The following is a 14,371-nucleotide window of genomic DNA, read 5'->3' as shown; positions in this document are numbered from 1 at the left end:
AGGCCAAGCCTCCTCTCATCTGCTCGCAGCAGAGCACAGTTTAGCCATCCTCCTCCTGTATTTGCGCTTTGTTTGTGCAGTCTCCTAATTTATGTCACATTACCTGACCTTGTCTTTATTAAACAAGAATAATGAAAAAACTGTTATCAACCAGCAGCCACTAAAGATGTCAATTATTTGATAAACCACAGTATGTGGCAGATGAAATTTGATCGCTGCTGACAATGTGAGGACAATGGACACCTTTTTTGGAGGACATTGCAAGATTTTTTCCCTCCTCCACAAAGGATGACTGTGATCTTTTGCAATATCAAAGCCAAACGACAAGGACCCTTGCATTTAAAACAAAGACGAGAACAATTAAACCCCACAAAATATAGTAGATACTATGACTTTTATTTTATCCTTTTCTTAATAAGAATGATACTAATTTTATCTTCTTCCTATATCTAGAATCCAGTACTTTTGCCTCTCAATATTTTGCCTATTTTGCCTGGATATTTTAAATTTTAGGTTTCAATTCAGGTTGAGAAAAAAAAGTATTTTAAAACAAAGATCCACAATTTATTAATCCCAGTGTCAGAAGAATGACTTGTTGCTTAGTGTAAGAATAACATACAGTTCACAAGCGTGTTTTAAGCAGGCCCAAAGGTAGCACACATGAACTTCCCTACATGGCTGAATGTATAGCCTGATCAAGCTGGTAACATTGCTCCTCATTGATGATGGATGAGAGATAAATGTAATTTTATTTCTGTTTTATTATATTCCAAAGAGAGTGTTAAATAAATTACACATTACAAATGTTAAATAACCACTGTACAGTTTCATTTCTGTAATTATATATTCATTGTTAGATCATTTGTGGTTTATAATCATAATACCATGACTGATAAAATTAACTGATGGATACTATGAAAAGGTTCTGTCAACCTATTCTGCCAGCAGGAGAGAGAGAATTTGTATGTGATGGAGTACCAATAATAGTTGATTAATTTTTTCTCACTATACACAAATAAATCCGTGCTGTTCTGAAAGAGCTGCCTGTGAGTTCTGGCCACTTGACACAGGAATACAAGTGAGGAGAAAATCTTTGAGTGTCTGCAGTAGTGAAATTTACTTTCTACAAACAGGTCTATAACAACTGGATTTTTGTATACATACATCAGTGGAATTATACAAATTGCTTGGAATTGCTAATATTTATGCATGTAACTACCAGTTATCTGCTGCCAAAACTTAAGATCCGGGGGAAAACCATAATTGATTTGGTTGAAGGTATCCCATGCGTTAAATAACAACTCCCACAAGTTCCACCGTATCTTTCCACATGTCAACTAAAAATTGCAAGAGCTGACCCATATTACAATACATTGCAACCCTTCACAAATTCCTTAGATATAGGTATAGGGCATTATTCTGTGCATTATTACCTGACAATACCAATAATACTCTTGGTCTGCAGAGTATCTATTTGATACTAGAAATAGCAAGCTCAAAATTTGCCAAAGATCGGGAACATTCTGTGATGCAGATCTGCCAAGAGAAAGAGGAGATGGCCCTGTGTGGGAGATGTGAGGAGAAACTTTGAAGTTGGAGCAGATTAGCTGTGTAAGTAAAAGAGGGGAAACATAAAGGCTGAAGAGAGGTATGATAGCATGTAGGGAATATAAACCATAAGAGTCACGGGGGGAAAGAAGAGAAAATAGAATGAAAGTATGATTGACAGAAGAAGCAATGGAAAGTTAAGAGGAATAGATAAATAAGATAAGAGTTTTGAAAATTTTTTTTTTAAATTGATTTTTTTTCTAATGATCTTGTAGAGCATATGTATGATTCATTATATGTCTAGAAAATGCCTACTGGTTGTTTAGTACATTGTATAAATAACCATACAGATTTTCAAACAAGCATTATGTTGCCCTCAGCTTCAGTGAAATGTCACACATTTCCTTTCATGTTGTCTGATTAAATGTAATGTTAAAACCCATCATTGAACTTGGTTGCCCAGAGCAACTGGGCATTTTTTGGCTATTGAGGTTTATACACATTCTTTTCCACCACAGAGCCTTATTTTTACTGCTTGCCAAAAAATATTCAAGATTTATTTCTACCCAAAACTAGTCTGTTCCATATGCCAGTTTGGCTAAATGAATAGAGATTTTGTATATGACAATAGAATTCCTTCAATTCTGCTGCACGATATACTGTCAGATGTGTATTCTATAAGCAGAATGGTGCTGAAGAGCACATATTCTCTGTACATTACTTACTGTCCACAATCTTCTACCACAAAAAAGCAGGCTCTATTAGCACATAGCATAGAGCAACTGTTTTGTTGGAACTGTAACAGAAATGCCTTAACACACATTCACCCGCTTTGGTTCTTAAAGGATATTGCCACCTTTTAATACGCAGTAATGCAGTACACCCATATACCCTGCTATGTTTCCCAGCGCATATTACTTAGGATTGGCAATAAAAGCAGTGTCTGTCCTCTACTGTATCACGACTAGTACTTCACCAGGACCCTGAGATTTTTTTCAAAGGACGACATCAATAATATACACAACACAACCATGGCTCATTTTCTTGTCTCAGTGAGTAGTCTTAATTTCTTGATGTTTTATAAAGCTGTAGTTATCAAAGGCCAGTGCAGCCATGCACTGTGATTGGTCATACTGTGCAGTGAACAGCACAGCTCTGACCAGGGCAGTTCAGAACAATTAGTCAGTGATTAAGTGGTTAACACAAACCCATAAAAGTCTCTTACTCGTGTCCCTGACCCAACAGGATCCAGCTACACTGATAAACCTAACTCCTTTTCTGCAAAATTTCAGGTGTGAGCAAATGTTAGTGTAATGCTATTTTTAGCTTGGTACCTTCTAGTATTACAACTCACTTTTACTGAGAAGAAAAAGGCAATATTTTCAGTATGGGCAGCAATGAAGACACATTGTGTGGATTATCTGGGCCTCTTACCTAAAACGATTATAGGATTAATAAAAGTCTACCCCTGTGAAATGAAACTGAGTTGGATAAAAGGCAGAAATGCTCACTGCACTAATTTCTTACACTTGTTAAAAGAACTGCGAGTCAGAAAAAATAAAAAAAAAAATGGAAGTACAAATAGCGTTTAGCTTCAGAGTATGTAATCTGGTCACTTACTGTTCACAATACAGACCGCGTGCTTAACTCTCTTCTCTTTGTTTATTCAGGACTCCACGTTTCTGTAAGAAAAACAAATACATGCATTTACCATCTACATAAAATAAATTACCTAGTTTCATTTGTGCCACAGAAGTTTGCCATTTTCATATTTAGTTTTGATTTACTCCAAGATTTAAAGCCTTGGGTTTTTGTGAAAGTGTCCAGAAGAGAAAATCCATATTGCTCCTTTTCCTTAAAAGGCAAAGTTTCCAGTCTTAGGTACTACAATAGCAGCACAGATGGGAAATCCACGGGTTCAGGGAAAAAATGTCTTTTGAAACCTCATACCAAATTCTGGTCATCTGAATTGCATCTGGGCACCTGCAGCTCTTCCCAAGTCAGGGAAGGTGACAGGCTTTCACACCTGTGAGGCTGGCAATCCTCCGGTCAAAATTAAATTCTCACGCTGTATTAGATCTTGGCTGGATTACCCCATTAGACTGAAGAGTTAAGGGAAAAACAACGTGTACCTCAAATGACAGCCACAGCCTCCCCCACCGCTTCTGGAGGATAGTGGGACATGCTGCAGAGGGGTGTCTGATGCCTCACTCCCACCGTTTCATGCAGACAATTAGCGTAATAAGCACTGATCACAGCACACCAGCTGCTTAGTCCTTCTTGGGCAGTTTACAGGTATCACAACAGAGGTGAGTTTTAAGGCAGGATTTGAAGGAACACAGCAGGTATCACAGGTATCACAACAGAGGTGAGTTTTAAGGCAGGATTTGAAGGAACACAGCATACTGGCTTTGCAGATTTTTACTATTAGCAATTTTCATGAATAAAGGTTGCATGAGAGAAGGCAGAAAATTGGGACTGATGGGCAATAAGGGTTGCAAAAGGGCAGTGACGTGAAAGAGCAGGCAGGATCAAGCTGTGAAGGCACTTAACTGTGAAGATGACCAATTCTGATGCAGTTAAAAAAGGGAGCCAAATGCACCATTACCAAGATAGGTAAATGTATTTTTAATTTTACATCACCTTTGTCAGAGGAAAATGAAACTGCTGTTATCTAAAATTGTCAAACTGTATCACATCAACCCTTACTCTGGTCTTTAAAAAAGGCAAATCACGATTCCATCCAGCATCTCACTCTAAATTAACCAGGCTACCATCTCTCATGACTCAAATAATGAAGGACTCAGAACATAACTGATTAAAAAAATCTAATTTTGCCTTCTTTTTTAGTAAAAAATTAATATTGCCTTCTGTATAGTTCTGTCAATATGTATGATATCCCAGAAATCACTCATTTGCATGTCAGTCTACTGAAGAAACCTGTTAGGCAACAAGTAACAGCTGTTTGGAGCTGAGGGCTATATAGTCCGTGAGTCTGAAGCATATAGTATTCTGTTGTTATTAAGTTTTAAACTTTTTTGAACTGTAGGGATTAGCTCTTCTATCTAACAGCCTATTTCGTTATGTCCTAGATATCAGTGAGGAGTTGTGGAGCACTCGAACAATGCAAAGTTAGCTGGACAATGATACGAAACTCCTATTTTGAAAGGGTTTAGAATAATTCAGATCCTGGTGTAAAACACAGCTGTGGGGATCAACTCACTTCTTTACCAGAGGTTGCAATACATCTGACAATAGTCTTAGCAGGCCTTACATAGCTTGGTGCTCCTTATTAGCTGTATAAAATGTCCTGGTACAGGCTATGACAGACCTAATCTGAGTTACTGCACTCCAATACCTCTTGAATGGGTTCAACCAAAACTTTGCCTCTCCCTGACATTCAAGCCCTCCCAAACGGAGGGATTTGAAATTCAGACACAGTCAGAGACAGGTTTCAATTAAAAGCTCTAATCCCAACCTTCTCCTGGGGTTCAGAGCCAGGGTTTTGGTTCAGGTCTCTGTGTACATCTTGCATTTGAATAGAGGTAGCTGCAAGTGCCTTAGAGAAATTAACACACAGAGTCACACCTGCTCTGCGGTACACTGTCTCAATCTTCCCCTGTTTCTCTAAGCTGTCTGTGTCAAGCTGTGTCATATTATTACTGAGCCTTTCAGAAGATTAACTATTTCCTTCTGCTGCAAAGACAGAAAACGGAAAGACAGATGTTTACTTCAGTGCTAATGGGAAATAACTGAACAAAAATACAGGTTATGTGCTAGATTAGAGAAGCAAATTTAAGCAAAACCATGAGTAAGTGTGGTGCTTCATTAAGTGCAGAGACAGCCCGCCTGCTCCCTTGAAGTTGATGGACAGAGTTTCCAAAACATATGAAAACCATAATGCAGATCTGGAATAAATAAGTAAAAACCAATCAATAAAAATCAACAGTAATCAAGGAAACTAAATATCAGCACCCTTTGCAAGGATTTGCAGAGCTAAAATATATAGAGAGAAATAAAGGGGAAAGAATTGCATTTCTAGAGAAAGATCAACAAAATTACCAGAGTAATTCAACTGTGTTTCTATCACTTACTATTAAACGCAGGCTATTTTTTATGAGATGTGTTGGCAGATTAATTCATTCACCCTTGGTTATGGACTCCTGTGGGTCTTCAGTGCAGGAGATTCCCTGCAGTGACAACTATATTTCCAGAGCTACAAATAGCATCTGTCACACCACTAGTATCTTCCAAGGCTCCGTTTTCATTTCAATAATATTTGCAAGGAAAGACTTTTCCTAATGAAATCATTGAAAATATCAACAGAAACACATTTTGATATGCCTGAATACATCTTGTAATATCCCTTTGAAGTGTAATCTATATTTTACAAATGGTATCTACAGAAGATACTTTAGGGCATGCAATTTTAGGGTAAGGAATCATGTAAATGATCTGCAACTTTTACTTTAGTTAGTCATAAGGATATGCAAAAGCAATCAAAACAAAGCCTTTTTTAGTTAATTCTAAGCTCTCTGTTCCCAGTTACCTTTAGTGGTAACCAATTACGGAAATAGTCCTGTTAAGCTGGGGTAGAAGAACTAGACCTCTAAAATAAATAAACTTCAGTCAGCCACACTGAATTTAAGAATATACATGCGTATCTTTGCTCATGAAATGAAACCCTACTCCACTGCAAGGAAGGGATTCTTTGCAGTTTTTCTCAGGAAACTCTTGTTTAACCTGTACAGAAACAGAGTAGATTTACATTTACTACAGGTGACAGAACATTTTTAGCATCACAGAATCATGGCAAAAATAAGCCCTTTCTATTACATGCTTCACTATTCATTGTGAACTGTAATATAAAAGACGAAAGGGAAGTTGCATGGTAATTAAAGATTTCTCAAGATCTCTTAGGCCACCTGCAGTTTCTTTATTCTATTACTATTTTTACAGCCAGGAAGAACCATGTGATCTTTTGCAAACTCCATGAAGAAACAATTTTTGTCTGTTTAGGATTATGGGCTAAACACTCATTAGTAGAGCATATGGCTGTTATTTGAATATTTTTCTCTCTCTTCTTTCAAACATTGAGGAATAATTTTGCAAAGCGAATCTCTATACTCTGGAGTAACAAAGAGCTGCTAATACATCATCATTATGGTTTAGTGACAGTTTGAGAGCACAACTGGACAACAGTTTTGTTATGAAGAACTAAAAGCTCTGGAAATCAGTTTCAGGAGGGTTTTGGTTTTGACAGAGCTGAAACTTAGCCCAGGTTTGCTGAGGAGTTTATTGACCGTCTTTCAAACCTGAGGACATTGTTTTATGTGGCATATCTGGGAGGTTTTGAATAAACTATTTTGAAATTTTGGGTGGCAAAATGAGAAAATATCAACCAAACTTCAAACAAAAAGCAGCTGGTGTTTAGCCTAGTGAATTTAGCAGCGCAGCCTCAAAACCCAACTCCAGTAGTATTAGAATTGAAAATGGGAATTTCAAATTTTATTCTCTGCCTTAGAATTATTTATAAGAGAGAAAATCAGATTAATTGAAAGTGGAAGTTATACAGTATTATGAATAGACTGACATCCTGTAAAACATAGAACTGACGTCTGGGAAAATGAGGCTAGCATTCGATTATGAAGTTTAAATTAGTTAATAACCAGTACAGAGTCTGGATAATTTCTAGTTGCATAATGTGCAACAAATTATGTATTTTGAAAAAAATGGAGCTGTGGGCATTTATTAATTGCTTCACATATTGAAACAGAAACCGTCATACATTATGAACTTTACAGTCCTTAATCATATGCATATTCTAATATTTTATGGGCTTAATTTGCTCAGCATAAACTTTTTACTGTGAGTAACATTGATTTTGTTGAAGCCTCAAATAAGTCACAGAACAGATCTGAGGATTAGTTTAGAAGGGATTTAAAGCACACACTGTGAATCCCTATACAACCACCACTTAAAACACTATCCGTTCAGGCCCAGATGGATTGCTATGGCAACAGAATCCCAAATACCAGGTTTGTAACTAACAAAAATGTAAATTATTGATGAACTCAGAGTTGTCTCTCTTGGACACCCTCCTATTCAAATACCAAACCGTATGGCTAGAGTACAGAGAAAAGGTTGATATGCAATTTCCCCAGCCCAGTGAGCACTAATCCCAAAGGATTTCATTAAATCTTTTGGCTTAAATTTTTATTCTTGGAACAGCAAGTCAGCAAGCAGGGATTACATTAAAACAGGCACTATTGAGGTCATTACTGACCGAATTCAGGCCTACAATATAACAAAACAGAAACTAATTTTAAATACACCTCCACAAAAAAACCCCTAAATTGCACTCCTCTAAGCTACTGTGTATTAGATGAAGCATTCTTCCCCTCACACCCGTCACCCTGCCAAGTAAGAAATGATGGAGAACAGTACAGAAGAGTCAAAAACAATATACATATTATTTGATAAAGATACACATATCGTAGTGCACAAACAAGTGAGTTGCAGAATAATGAATGAAAGGAGGCTCAGCAGTCTTTGATATTCTGTAAATCCAAATCCAGAATCCCTAGCAAATAAGAAAATCAGAAAAAACCCTACTTATTACCAACTTTATTGCAAATTTCATGCAAAGTCTGATAAGGGAATAAATAGTGGTAGGAAAGCTAAGCACTTCTATGGACCCCCTTTTCTGGAAAGCCTCTCAGACTGTATACGGAATGGGATTAACACAGTGAATGACACACAAAAATATTCCTGTTCTCACATTTTGGACTGCAACAGTCCAGAGGGTTTTAAAACAATCTAAGGCTTTAAAAAATAAAATTCTCAGATGTATGCCTGCCATTAGGTGTCAGTGTACAGAGAAGAGAGACTGCAAACTTCTGCCTGTAAGAGCTTGTTACCAGATCCTCTGTCCTCTCAAAACTAGGAGGAGAAACCAGGACAGGGAGTAAATTTGTGGAAATGGATAAATATGGATGCATGCTGCTGGTTTTCCTAAGGGAAAGGAAACAACTTTTGAAACAGGAAATGAAAGAGAAAAGATAAACAAAGACAAGGAGCCATTTTTAAAGACAAGGGAGAAATTTAGAGCAACAGAATGAAAAAGAAAAGATATTGGTTGACTACATACTTTCTGGTGCAGCAGGAGAAATTCTCCCATCCTCATTCACACACATGAGCATTTATTCAGCACAGTATGTAAAGACAGAGTACCTACATAGGGGAGCTGCCATTTGGACAGCCATTTAAGTTTACAGATATTAACTAGATTGCAAGATTTTTTTTAGGTATTGACATACGATATTTAAATATTTCAGCCTACAATTTAACAGAATACACATACAGTGTCACTTTGGCCACTAGTGGTAAAAACAGTATTTAGAGCCTGCTTCTTCTGCCCATTCAGTCTGTTGCTTGGTCATCCCCACCCTGTGACCCATGTGATAAAGTCAAACACAGTTTTCAGCTCTAGGGATTTCTCTACTTAGTGGAGGACTCTGCTTATTGCAGAATTTGTCCCTGGGAGTACTTTTTAGAACACTGGCAATGAAGCTGCTTTTTTTGGCCTCTGTTCACTTGTATTTAGTTACCTGCTGCCTAATGTTCAAAGATGCTGCTCACCCGTGGCTTCCTCAAAATTTCAGTTCTTAGCAGATTAAAGATCCAAGGGTTTCAACTCCATGGAGGCTCTGTGGTCCTTTTTCCATAGGAAACTGGCTAGTCTTTTCTTGCTTATAGTCCACACCTCGATCTGACGTACTGTATTTCTGCTACACACAACTCATACAGAGGCTAAAGAATAGCTACGAACCCTCAGTAAGTGCTAGCTGCTCCTCAAGTGCCCCTGCATCCCTCTCCCTGCATCCCTCTCCCAGCTGCGTGATGCTTCTCATTCTCAGCTTCTGTTTCTCCTACTAGCACCGCCCAGAACATGCCTTGCTGCCCTCCTTGGTTCTCAGTCATGGTGGATTCAGATCTCCTCTCGCTCATCAACAGCCTTTTCCAGCTTCTGTTTTATTCTCTCGCTTGGCTTGATGTTAAAAGAGCCATCCAGTTTGATATTTCAATCAACCACACTTAGGTCAGTATTATAACTTCATGATCAATAAACAATCATATGAATCAGTGGGCACTAAAAGATTCTCTTTTCATGAAAGAAAACCTATTAATGGTGATAATATAGCCAGTGACAATACAGTCACAAATCGGTATCTGAATCAACTTGAGCCTATGTTCTTATGACAACTCTCGGCCATATGCAGGAATGCCACAGATTATCAGAATTTCAGGCAGCACTAGCATTCCCCCCCAGTATCTATCCAGGACAATATATGGCTCTTCCTCTACTAACACGCATTTCACAGTGAAGCAACTGTAGTCCTGCTGTATAAATGGGATGTCAGATGTGCCAGAGATGTGGATGCACACCAAATGTGGCACAGACTCCCAGGAAATCTTTGCATATGACAGAACATTAGACAAGTTGGATGTGTTCACCCTATATAGAGACACTTCAACCCCTTTGCTGCATCTGCCATGTAGCAACTGTGGAGCTGCTCTGGGAAGAGTCTTCACAGTGCATAGCTTGCCATTCCTGCTTTGTGATTGCTGGGTATGTCTCAGCCATTTTCTTAGAAAATAGTAGTCTTTTCAAACTTTACATGAAGCCTACATTTTTCCATTTGCAAATATGAACACATGAGAAAACTACTAACATTTATCAGTAATAAAAAGCCCTAAAAACTTCATACATCAGAGGGTGACTTCATTTTCCCAAGTGAAAGTTTTCAAGGCTTCAGCTGAAACAACCAGCACTCCTGACATGGCATTTCATCAAATTTAGTTCCAAATATTTTCAGGCTTTCCTAGACAAAAAGATAAAGAGCTACCATTATTTTCTGAGTCATTTAAGAAAAAAGAAATCCAGTCCTCCACAAGTTGCTTCATAACACTATTTAGACTAGATTTCTTGGATTATATGAAATTATAAGAAAATAGTTCCTAGCAAAATTGGTTTCAGAAGTCGTATTTAGGTTGCTTTACAGCTATAGACCAAGATTTATTTAGAAGCACAGCGAAGGTTTTTAATCAGTCTCCCAAATCCTTCACATAAAGATAACATAGATCTTTACATTAATAGCTAGTGTATTTCATGGAACTAACACAAGCCATCTAACCGTAAGCTCTTTGAAGAACTTCAGTACCTTCGATACACACTCAGCTGCATTCCAGTGTTTGGAGATTCAAAATCTAATTGCTTTTATCACAGGACGAAAGAACCTGCTGCAATATCCACTGCAGGAACTGATTATACATTACATAATGCTGCTGATCTTTTTGTTCTGGAAGTTCGGCGTGAGGGTTTTTTAATTTATTTCTCAATTCTGCTTTACAAAAATGCACTAATATGGGCAAGCAATTCACCCATAAAACCTGATACTGAATATCAGCACCTCAGCAGACTAAGCAATGTAATCTATGGGTGAGTTGTTCTAACAACCTTTCTATATTACCTTAAAGAGACTTACAGTAGCAACAACTTCAATATTTGTTGGCCATTTAAATGCATCCCTTCAAGGACAACTTTTTAGAGTAAAAGAAAATCCTAAACAGACTTATTCTGAGGTTCACCTGGATATGTATACTAAAAGATGATAATTCACCATTGGTATAATGTTAGCCCACACTTTCTCTCATATACTATAAGTTTTATTCATACTGCTGTTTTAATTCTCCTAAAGAAACTTATTAAAAAGAAATATGAAATTCTACCAAGTCTAAACAGACAAAACCAAGTTACTGCTTACCCCCTCCTTTACTAATCCAAGAAGTAACGGCCTACATATTGCTCAGATTTCTGGAATGCAGCAAAATAAATCCTATAAAAACAGGTACATCAATTTCCAAAGCTGCTATCCATGATCTCTCGCATTCATTTTAATGTTGCTTGCTCTGCGCCCACGATGCAACATCCTTTGTTCCACACCAATAGCTCTCCACTCCCTTTCGCCTTTCTGTAACTATCTGGGGGCTTCATGTCCCAAGACTACTGTTTTTAGCCTTCATGTGAAATTTCACTACTCTCATGGTGTCAGTTGGCTTTTCCTTTTTGCTGAACCACATTTTAAACTAATAAGAGAATGAAGTGTCATCAACCTAAATGAAGATTTTTCTTTACAAGAAGAGATGATGCATTGTACCTTTCTGTGGTCAGCAGCAGCAAAGAATGAAAAATCAAAATTAAAAACCAAACTGGAAAGCACTGATCTGTACTGGTACTAGAATTTATTAATAATAGGATCACTAAATAAAGTAAGCATACTTGAGGATTTAAAATATTTATTTCCAGTTACAACATATAATACTTTATTAATTAATTTAAAAATGTTTCTAATCACTCTACTATGATTTAGCATTGAATTAACTTTATTATAAGAAAAGAGCAAGCAAGCAGTTATATCATCATCAGTGGAAATACTTTACAACCTTATGGCTAGACAATTAGGATGACAAAATCATAAGCAATTAGTTAAAAATCCAAAAATGTTTGCAGCTTTCTAATTATTTATGTTAAAAAATTAACTGTGCTATTTCTGTCTTTGATACATTTGTCACAAGAATGGATTACTATTATGAGTGTGTTGTATAAACATCACAAAGTCTGTTGGAAAGTATGAATTAATCTTGTACCATGTTCTTTGTCTTTCTCAGCATATTAGAATATTAGCCCTCCTTACAGTTAGTAAAAAAAAACCTTAAGCAATTGTTAAAAATTGCATTTTGATAAGTTATGGTTCTATAGTACAAAGATCTAAAGAAACAAAAAATAAAATGGATTAGCCTGAAAATAACAGGATTTGTGGAGATGCCCCTGAAAATTAGAGAACTGAACAGACTGTTTTTTGTAAAACTGTCTGTTATATTCACATTTGTCACATTTGTCACAGTCTACTTCTGACACTGTCAAGTGTCTTTCTTATTTAGTACTGTCCAGAACATTATTTTTTCAGTGCCTGTCACTGTAGCAAACAGCAGTGTCTCCTGGAAGGGGCAGTGTATAGCACCATTACAGAAGTAAAAATGAGATGTGCTGATCAGTATCACTGGTCTTCAAAGATAAGGAATGAGATGACCAGTCAGTACATCTTTATGGTTCTTCAATGTTTTTCCTTTTGCCTAGACACAGAGGAGCAATCACACAGACACCAACAAATAAACCAAACCAAAGAAAAAAATAGTAGGCAGAAGCTTTGTCTGGGTATTAAATATGTAAATGCCAAGAGCAAAGCAAACTGGAGTTTACAGTCAGGCTACAACTTGCTGAAGAAACATATAACCTAAATGACAAGAGTGATCCTTGAGTGACAAATGACTACAGCCTGTGAAAAGTACTGGTGGGTATGTAAGTGGCCACGGTTGCAAATGCTACCTTGATACTCAGAAGCTGCAAAGCCAACTCAGCAGCAGCCGCACAGTTCAGCAGAAATGTCTCACACCCCTGAGATAAATGGTTGTCAGCCTGGCTGGCTGTGCAAGGGAGAGAATTTAGTCATCAGAACTCTTAACCAAGTGCAGGTGATGTCTCAGTGTAGTGTGGCTAAGTCATGCTATTTTCTGTAGCTAGTGGCACATAGTAACATCCTACCCAGCCACCTTGGCTTCCTTCCCTGGTCAACAAATTGGGTAGGGCTGGCATCTAAAGTAAATTTCATCTCTACGCTTATGCAAGCACAGTAGAAGTTTTAACTAGCCTATTGCTGCTGGGATTTGGGTCTGAATTCATAATTGTATAATACAGAGATATCATTTCAGTATCTTAAAACATTTCTTTACATAGTGTGTGCATATGCCAGACAAATGGCATGATTTTGCAATCCTAGAGATGAAACTTCGAAGCATCATGACTTTTTTCATCTTGAAACTACAAGCAAAAACCTAGAGTCTGGGGAATTCAGGCAGACCTTTTAATCACAGGTGTCACCCTGGGTTGTGACAGAAGAGCTTAACAGCCAATCCTTGCAGATTACATGCAAAGATATTCTTACAAAAAGCAGGATAAGAGACAAGTGGTGGTTTTGCAAGTTTATATAAAAGGAAAAAAGGAAGCATGAAGTCCATGTTCAGAAAATCTGATAGCCTAATCAAAAAGTAGCACATCAGACATTACAGAGTGTCGAGGTACAGATGGCTAGGAACATTAAAAGAGGTAGTTATCATTATTGTTCCTTACATAGTTGAGTAAAGAAAAGACATCTTGATATCGTATTTGGCTACAAAATCAACTTCCTCAGCTAGATATTGCCAGAAGGAATCTAATGGAAATGTCTATTTAGTGAAAATCAAATAATTACCTTGTAATTACCATCTCATGTGTCACATTTAACGTTAGCTTCTCTGAATCAAGGAAAATTCAAGAAAGGTCTATTTGAAAACCCTAAAAAAACCCATATGGCAAATATTTTAATTGGACTACTTTTGCTAATGAAGCTAAGTATCCCACATAGCAATATTTCTCCCTCTTTGTAGAGCCAAATGTTAACTTAAAGCACCCTTTAATTTAATCTTCCTATCCATCTTGAGGAAACCTGTTTAATTTTTGATTATTAGATTCTCTGAAATAAAGTTTATTCAGACCAAACTTTAGCCACTTCATAAAAACTACTGATTTGCACTCAAATAGCACACTGGAGCAGTTTGAAGAGAAAAACCATTTGTTCTGTCTCAGCTGATGTATAGAGTAATTTTCTGAGATTCTTTCATTGCAATTTGCAAACACATTAGCTAAGCCTATAAAACAAAAGCA

General features: G+C 37.2%; 1 protein-coding gene across 15 annotated transcripts in view; it reads right to left on the bottom strand.

Annotated features, from left to right (window-relative positions):
- SYT1 (synaptotagmin 1) overlaps positions 1 to 14,371 on the bottom strand; it is a 360,596-nt gene that overhangs the window by 230,268 nt on the left and 115,957 nt on the right. For 14 of the 15 annotated variants that reach the window (XM_075496130.1, XM_075496083.1, XM_075496101.1 and 11 more), the window contains one exon: positions 3,169 to 3,230. The gene's annotated coding sequence lies outside the window, so the exon portion shown is untranslated. Of the gene's footprint in view, positions 1 to 3,168; positions 3,231 to 10,319; positions 10,434 to 14,371 lie in introns of all 15 variants that reach the window. The other variant, XM_075496121.1, reaches the window with a different exon arrangement.

The sequence above is a fragment of the Mycteria americana genome, chromosome 1 (genome assembly GCF_035582795.1).
Source record: "Mycteria americana isolate JAX WOST 10 ecotype Jacksonville Zoo and Gardens chromosome 1, USCA_MyAme_1.0, whole genome shotgun sequence".
Taxonomy (NCBI): domain Eukaryota; kingdom Metazoa; phylum Chordata; class Aves; order Ciconiiformes; family Ciconiidae; genus Mycteria; species Mycteria americana.
This window is presented reverse-complemented; position numbering and strand designations above follow the sequence as displayed.